Here is a 9,209-nt window from a genome sequence, read left to right as displayed (position 1 = left end):
GTTTGATTCAAAAGAAACTATGTAAAGGGAGTTCTTTAACTGGGCAATATGAGGCGTCCGATGAATGAAATTCAAAAGAAATAAAATACATCGATATCACTTATTATCAATTAAAAATGATTAAGGATTTTCTGAAATCTTTAATCATTTTTCTGATAGTCTTAAATGATGATAAAATATATTTTATAAAAAATAAGGAAATAATTCACTATCAATTCATATTTTTATGAGACACGTTTTTTTTTTAATTTTTATTTATTTATTCTGTAAATAAAAATATTTTTAAATCAATTAATTTTCTTACTACAAATTCCTCAAAAACATCTTTGCGTTTTCAAAATCTAACTTTGAGGCAAATCATGGACATTCGGCAGCATTCTTAAATAACGGCGCCCGTTTTGTCCAATGTCCAAATCCTCAAATATAATTTATTAACTTTAATTTCGAAAATGAACTCTTGGCACGTGATGATAGAAAGATTAAAAGAGTGTTTACTTACGAAAATAGTTCTTATCTTTCTTTTTCTTTCTTTCCCGCCTTATGTCATATGGAATAACTGGTTCGCTCTCTAAGCATGATAACAAGTCATTGGTCATGACAATTGTTGGTGGTTACGATTCTATGCTGTTCAGATTGTATTTCGAATTTAATTCTGCCGAGAACGCTAAATACTGAAATGGCAACAAATGAATTTTAGATATAATCATATGATACGAAAATATTAGACATAATGATTTGTTACCGAAGATGTTGCTTCAAAGCACTTCTAAAATCGAACCCACTAATTTCCTCATGAAAGTTTAAGCAATTGCATCCATATACGGGATAATAATAATTTTAAATGTTGAAAAAAAAAAGATCTTTCAATATTTGGAAACATTACATTTAATTTTTAATTCAGAATTGTACTAAATTAGGACAAATTCATGAAATTGTACCTTTCAAAATGATACACGAGGGCAAATTTGGGTTACATTTCGAACCATGATCAAATGATGGAATTACACAGCAGTAGGCACCTGTGCACTTCACATCGAAATGAGGATGTTCAATCGTCGATAATGAATTTAAAATGCGCCATGCCTACATATAGAAGAGATTATCAATGAAATCATATCTTTAATTAGTGATCATCTGTTATCGAAAAGTGGTGTCACTCACCATGCCATCAAGGCGCCGAAACAAATAGAAATAAATTTTATGCAAATGAATCCGAATGGTCTAACAGAAAAAAAAAATATGGATCCTTTTGATTGGATAGAAGATATTCAAGATACTTTAAAATAGACTAATCGTTGCTTGTCTTCATTTTTAAGTTAAGTAATTTCGTGTATTTGTGGGGATGTTGTGTTTCTTAAGAAATTTGTTGCTGAACATCGTTGTAACTGATTCATTTATACCCGTTACCGTGATTGCATTTTTTTCTATGGGTAAGTGTTGGTTTTAAATGTTTTTATTTAAGTAAGTTTTTAATTCTAGAATAATTATTTTTGAGCTGGGTGTGCCTTTAAAATGCTAGTTATCTCCATAAATAATGATTGTCATCTCCAGTTGTTTGTTGTCAAATCCATGTTGTAACATTGAAATTAGTTGAGAATTTGTAATGACTTATGATTGATGCCCATACAATAGTATTCATCCACTTCTCCTTATTTAATAAGAATGCAAGAAAGCAGTTTTTACTTAAATATTGGAATAAATTTTACTAATATCATGATAATCAAAGAAAACCGACGTTGAGCGAAACCAGACTTCTAGTCGCTACAAAATGCCATAATCTTGTTGAGGTCGCCTCTGAAACCAAACTACGATTTCTTCAGCGAATTGAACAAAGGCCAAAATGCTTAATAGTTCAAAGGATTATCTTATTTAATGAAATCATGAGTAGCTTTCATTGCACGGCGAAGATCGGTTTATCTGGGAAACCCTCAAGTTCAAAGTCCCCCGAATCAAATTTAAAATTGGAAGTAAATCGTTCACTATATTATATTATGTTGTATAAGGACTCTTAAAGCCATTAATCTACGAATAAACAAAGATTAATTTTAGTTTCTTTTGAGATGTAGTCCTAGTTGAATTAGCAGCTAATTAATGCTTGGTATGTACGAGCAGACGCTTCTTGCCCTACAAACTGCATGTTAGGAACAATACTTTTCTCCTGCAATTACAGATTTTAATAGTGAAAAGCAAATATGAAATCAAAGCATAATTGAAGTTAATGGCGATTAAATCTCGATACTTTGTATATTGGTATATTCTAAAATGCAAGCGCACAAATGGGACTCCACTTATTGTTACATCAACATTTGCACTAGGAAATGTAACTGAAAGAGTTGTTCAAAAAGTTTGCTTTAAGAAGTAATTCGTGTTAAAAGCAGTCAGAGTGCAAAGTTTCATTTCTTAGGCACATTTCTTACACATTTTTTCTCTTGCAGAAACTTTGAATATCTTCGAGCGTCTGTTCTGTGACTTAAAATGGACACCTGCTAAGTACCCTAATCGAGCATTATTTATATAGTAAAATTCTGAAAACTGGAAGCGCCCTATTCCTTGCAATCTAGAAGTTGATTGACTTTCCTCACAAGGTGAGAAATCCATATTTCTTTATTTTGTTGCATTAAGAATTCAACTCCTAAGGGACCAAGAAGCGAAATATCTTGCATATTCTGCAATAAATATCTTTAATGCGCTAAAATTTTAAGCTCATTAATTTTCTATTCGGAAACATTTCTAGAAACCCGTTTAAGATTAATACCCATCTTTCATTACATTTATCCTAAAAATTTTCATTGGCAGAGAGTCGTATTGCCCCACTATTGAATAGGATCTTCCAGAAGACAGCTGGAGTAAATTGTTTATTTCAGCAAACTTATTCGAAATGTGCTGCAATCGCTTTATCTGATAACTTAATAATTTGAAATGATAATTATCATGCATATTTTAGCATAAGGGCTCAAATTAGTCAGTTTGGCTAGTTTATCTTTTGCTATACAGTTTAGATTAAGTTAGAGTAAACCTAATGTTATTGTCGGGAAGATTGAAACTTTCGGACAGAATGACTCTATAAATACCTCGATGCAAGAAAATTTCATAATTGATCTAAATGCTCAAATGACATTGTTAAAAACTGCAAAAGCCCCAAAAAAGACCTTGGGAGGAAAATTTACGTGTGCTTCTTGAAATCGCCTTCACTGCAAAGGCTTAATTTTCAGATTTCGTTCGATTCGAGTGGATTCTTGGTCGTGTCGTATCTGTTCTTAATCGTTTTGCTTCTTAACATAATACACAATATAAAAATATTATGTTGGAATTTAATCGCTTATTCTCTTGTAGGTTATCCCCATTCGAATTCAAATGGCAGACATTGTAGACGAAATCAACTGCAGATAAGAATGACTATTTCATCTTTGGAGTTTTAAATGTTATGGCCAAATTTGGGAGTGTAAATCTTGAATGGTAAGTTTTGAAGTGCTGGACATCAAAATTTAACTTTATTAATATTCTTGCTTATTTACCGATTTCTGATTAATTTAATTTGGATCCAGGTTATAATTGATAATATTTGTCAAGTCTTAAATTGCCAAAATGTATGAATGTTAATGTCTCACGAGTATTTTATTCATCCCTATTAAGAATGGCACGGCTAAAATAAGGTAGATGTTTCTTAGTTTCAACTTGATGTATCGGTAACAAACGTGACGGAATAAAGACCTACATTTGTCAAAAATGAATCTTTCTAGTTTTCTACAGAATGTCTAGAATGAAGGTCTCGGTATCTTCTGTATTACTGATCCACGAGTTTTTGTGAAATTCCATGAAGAGAACTCGGAACAACTAGTAGACTGAGGATTTATTTCTCTTAATCCATCGTCTATTAATCAGTGAATATACACAAATCTTCATAAACTTGATTCGATTGAATTGTATGTGGAAGGAAAATTTGATACAACTGTTCTGTTTTATTTAGATTATCAGATTGAGTAAATAAGATAAACTATAAAGTGGATTATCGTGCAAAATTACTTGTGCAAGAATCAACTTGAAATAAAATAGTTGGCCGAGTCCGTATATTTCTTTTACACACAGACGCGGAATTTTAAGCAAGTAAAATTCTTTTTATGGCTGTTGCGAAATTCATCAGGCCTAAAATTAAATTAACCCTTCAATTACAATGCAATTTTGACACCGAATTATTGATTGGCTATTTAAATTTAAAATTCAAAATAGTAAGCAATTAAACGCAAAATTGGCTTTGCAAAGCTTCAGTATCTCAATTTCTGTTAAGAATTGAATGTTTCAAATGGGATATCCCATTTATATTAAATACCTTGCAAGTCAGCCAATTAAGCTCTAATCGTAAGCGGAGTACTTCAGCCTTGCAACCAGTTAAACGGAAATCTTAAATGGTTTTAGCTAGCTGAAGATTTGACGTTGTCACAGTACGTATTACATTCCTCTATTTCGCAGTCTTGAAATAATTACTAATTGATCAAATGCTGTTAATGTCTCGTGAAAAAGCTTGTTTTCTAATCCAAAATTCTTACGACTACAAGAAACTTGGTACCAGATTGTCAATCCATGAACAGCGGTAATTCGTTTCTATAATCTTATCCAGGAAAGCATTCGTTTCCCTGGAATATCTTGTTGCTCATAAATTGGAGTAGCAAGGTTCCATACTTAACTACTGATAAATTTCAAGTGCTTTATACGCTTCGTAATTCAAAATAAATGTTATTTGATGCAAAGAGCATTATGCAGTAATGCAATTGAATGTATAGGCCGAGTTTGGCATTGCATTCTGTAAATTTCTTGTATTTTTATTCTATTGGAGAAACTTGTTAATTTAGAGGATAACAAATAAAAATTTTAGTCTTTAATGCCTTGTAAACGCTTCGATTTTTAAACTGCAAAAGAATCGCTTTCAGTCTTTTAACTGTGATGGAAAATTTTTAATCGAAAGTGACACCGAATTTAAAATGTTAATAACTAGAGCCAATCTTAGAATTTTCAAAGGAGTTTGTATCAATTTAATACTTGGAGCAACCAATATAATTTATGTCATTTCTATATTGGAAATTTTCCAAACCCTAGATAATTTTTAGCAGTTGCATTTAGTTTTTAAACGTATAAATGGTTTTATGCATGGCTAATGGTCACTCTGGCCATACTGATACAACTATTAAACTTTGATAAATATAATGAATGTAACCAAAGAATTCTTTTCAGATGTCTTGGCGCACTCCGTTCACTCGGCATTAAGAAAGGCCTTAATCTCTATCAAGTTGGGCATCTGGCCGATTCTTGATTCTGAAATCCATAGATACCAGCTGGATGGTAAAACTTCAAATATTGATGTGTTTATATTTGTAAACTTTTTGAAATAAGTAATATACGTCATTTTCTCATGTGACTGAACTGATACTTAACCAAAAACTCGACTTTCATCACAAATGTTCTTAAAAATGCGCATCGAGACCTAAAATTAAATAGTTTTGTATGATTATGCAAGGGAACTTTAATGCCTCTAGTAGTGGTTTCGAATTTTTCTGTAAATATCTTTAAAATATTAATTTTGTATAGCTAATCTTGAATTGTCTCGAATGAAGCGGACAACATTTTACACTATTTGGAGATTCATGCTCCCATAAGGTGTGTTCGATTCAGTCAAAATTGGCAGCAAATACAAGTAATCGATGTAACACTTAAATAAATGTATATTAAATCTCTAAATAAAACATTATTTGAATGTTAACATATATCCAAAGTTACGATAATAGATCACAAACTCCTTTGTTTGGTACTTATTCAATCTGTTTCATTTCTAACATATTTGGCGAGTTATACTTAAATCCTTAAAACAATAGCCCGATAGATATGCGTGGTAGCGACTGTCGCGTTATATAAAAACGCTGTTGTAAGTAAAGGACGCCAAACATCGCGTATGTTGAAATCGTCTTTTATGGTCGTAGTAATTTGAAACTACTTCAATAGTTGATCTTCTGAAATACTTCCCATTGTTTCCAAACTCTAAAATTATCTTTAGGTTTCCTAGGCTTAATGGAAAATGCAAATATAACCGATATTTTAAACTGCTTTTACAATATTCATAAAATTCTTAATTTCATTCTAACTTTAAGCATTTAATTTTAAGAATTCGGGTCTTGGTTAGTATAAATTTTAAATTTGCAAATGCTATAGAATATTAAGTTTGTGTTCGATGTGGAGAACTTCTAAATCGGTAAGACACTGAATTTAAAATCGCAGTATGTAAGTATCTTTCCTTGCGGCATAGTCTAAAACCAGGCTAATGTTAATTATCGGTTATTTAAAAGAACGTAATGTATATCAAAAATTAGAATAAATTAATCTAACAGCATAAATTATATGCAAGATTTGCAGCGAAAAGACAAAATTCAAAGACTCTGTTAAATTTAAATTATCGGCAGCCGTTTAAGTTAAAAATAAAAATTGCACTTGACTGGCTTATGGTTTACTGAGCGCTTGTATAACGCGAGGAGAATGGGTAGGGTGGATTGGAAGTTAACATGTTAAATACACAGGTCCCTGTTTACTTTCCGACTAGGCTGTTTGGGACCGGCGGTCTAAGCGGAAAGTATCGGTCCCCAGGGAATCGGCATTTAACATGTCAACGAATTGGGTTCGTAAGTCTTGAAAATGGAAAATGTAGCGAATGATCACTGTTAACTGCCTTAAATTATTGAGTGACTGTATGGTGTACGAGGATTGCAACTAGTCGAGTGCAATTTATATTTCAAATATTAGAAACGAAAGTCTAAATTTCCGAGGATAGATTTAAATTCGTATACGGTAACGGAAATTTTTCATAGTGGATGAGGAAACGGAGGATTTATTAAACAATGTCCGACATTGTTTCTTAATAATTTCTCTCCTATAATGGGAATGCTTATACAGTTATAAAGGAGACCATTAAATAAAATGTTAATGATAAATACTGCGGGAAAGAACTTTGCCTTTCATACCCCAGATGAATAATACGGTAAATATATTTATTTTTCGGCATTTTGACTCGGTTCAAAATTTTAACTTCTATGGAATGCTTATCGATAAAACTAATCGTTCAATATGAATCATTATCTTAGTTTCAATTGTGTAATTTTGCATAATCTTAGACTAATGCAATCGTTTGTAAATCAGTTCTCAAAGTTCTGAAGAAATGCGAGAATATTAAAATTCGAGCCTCGATTTTAGTTTATTTCTTTAAATATATTATGTTGTTAAATTGCTCGGATATTAAATCTAAATTTTGAACGGGATGCAGAAGGCATTGCGAAAATATCTGCAAAGATGTTAACGATTTTTACCTAAATTAATTTGTTCAAGTTTATGTCGATATAACTTAAATTCCTTTAACCTAAAATATTAGCTAAAATAACAATGGTCAGTTTTATCCCCTAGTTACACGTATATCACTTTTCTTTTTTGGTTAGTCTTCCGATAGTCATCCAATAACTTATCTGAAATCTCGTGAAATTCAATCGCGTGATACTATCATTGGAATCGAACTCGAAAAATAGAACGCGTAAGTTTATATCGAATGACTTCTTTAAAACTATCCACTTAATTCGTTCCCCAGTGGATTGTAAATAATCCATTCCGAGTTTCCACTAAAGTTCTACACAACTTAGTCGTCCGTTTCATTCGAGTAAAGCATAAATTAAAGGTCTTCATTTCGGTTACCTTTAATTCAGAGTGATGGTCATTGAATATTGACGAATTCTTTCTACCCTGCAAATATCCAAGAATTGATCCTATAAGATGTCTAGCTCGAAATTTGCACCGGTGTTTATATATTGTTGACTTGCATATCAACACCAGTAGTTCAAGCTTTCTTCCTTAAGAAACTATAATTTAAAACGGACATACTTTAGAATATTCGGATTTCAATGAAGTTCTCTTATTTTTTAAAATTAAAGTATCTTCGCTTCAACCTTAAAATTGAAATGTGAATTTTAAATATTGTCTATTCAATATTTAAATATTGAATATTAATGAATTGTAATATTTATAACCTTGATATTTAAATAGTATCTAAATTCTATCTTTTTAAAGACTAATTACTTGGCCATTGTATATATTTCATATGGCACAGTAGTATATTTCGATTTAGTATTTCACCTTGTTATTGTGGCATTTTCTGTATTAATTATTACATATTGAAGTTAATATAAATTTCTCAAGGCTGGATGGTGTATGAATAAAATCGATCCAAGAAGCAAAATTTAAGCGTGGATATTGTCTTCTTGGTTACGTAACAATGCTTTAATTTCTTTAAGACTTCAAATTGATCTTATTTCTGATTAAACTTGAAATGGAATTTCTAAATTAAAATGCCTCATCCATTCTAAACTTTTTAGCATAATGAACTAGTTTCTTTAATACAAGAATTTGATTCGTTAATTTGCAGATAAGTCGAAGCACAAAATCTAGAAATGTCTCCTTAGATCTTCAAAAAGCGAATGGATACCGAACACCAATCTTGGATCTCGATGCTATATTTTGAGGAGAAAGGGCATTTACTCCCGTTTTATAAACGTCGAAATGCAAAATAAATTTTAATAAAAGTAAATGACAGCAGAATTGTGGAATATAAAAATTCGACTAATTCACTTGTTTTTATTTGGAATTTTTCCGATTCAAAATTTTAGATTAGCTTCTCCTAGAATCGCCTATCGCCAGTTGACGATACGTTTAATGTGGTGAAGGATTTCGATGACCCAAAATCTATTGAGTTGTGAATAAAACGGGCATCAAGAAATTATAACTCTTGAGCAACAAAACGAATTTCTCGCCCTTAAACATGTGAGCGCCCGAAATGTCTGAAAATTGCATTCATTTCCTTATTTTTAGTGAAATGCATCTGCTTCCAAAATATAAACTAAACGTCATTCAAAATTTGTAGTTCCATGTTAAATAACCTAATGATTTCAATCTGCCAACGAATTTAAAAACCTGCAAATTTAGTGAATTGAATCAACTACTAGGTAGCAATTAATCACCCCCTCCCCTTTTTCTCGTCTAAAATGTTTAAACCAAACAAGTCCATTATTCTCTATCGGAATTCTTGTCCGTCTGAATTGGACATTTTGGTAATAATAGCTTCGTTATGTTAACATAACTTCATTTTGCGATTAATTTTAAAACTTAAGTTAATCATATTCTCCTTTAGC

At 31.3% G+C, this 9,209-nt stretch overlaps 1 long non-coding RNA gene across 1 annotated transcript; it reads left to right on the top strand.

Moving 5' to 3' along the window:
* Window positions 1-2,493: 2,493 nt before the first annotated feature.
* Window positions 2,494-6,213, top strand: LOC129964044 (uncharacterized). Its single transcript, XR_008784053.1, has 3 exons — window positions 2,494-2,585; window positions 3,334-3,456; window positions 5,227-6,213. It is a non-coding gene; the product is annotated as an uncharacterized LOC129964044 (long non-coding RNA).
* The last annotated feature ends 2,996 nt before the right edge of the window (window positions 6,214-9,209 follow it).

Source organism: Argiope bruennichi, chromosome 3 (genome assembly GCF_947563725.1).
Source record: "Argiope bruennichi chromosome 3, qqArgBrue1.1, whole genome shotgun sequence".
Classification (NCBI taxonomy): domain Eukaryota; kingdom Metazoa; phylum Arthropoda; class Arachnida; order Araneae; family Araneidae; genus Argiope; species Argiope bruennichi.
Note: the sequence above shows the minus strand (reverse complement) of the source record. Positions and strands in the feature narration are given on the sequence as shown.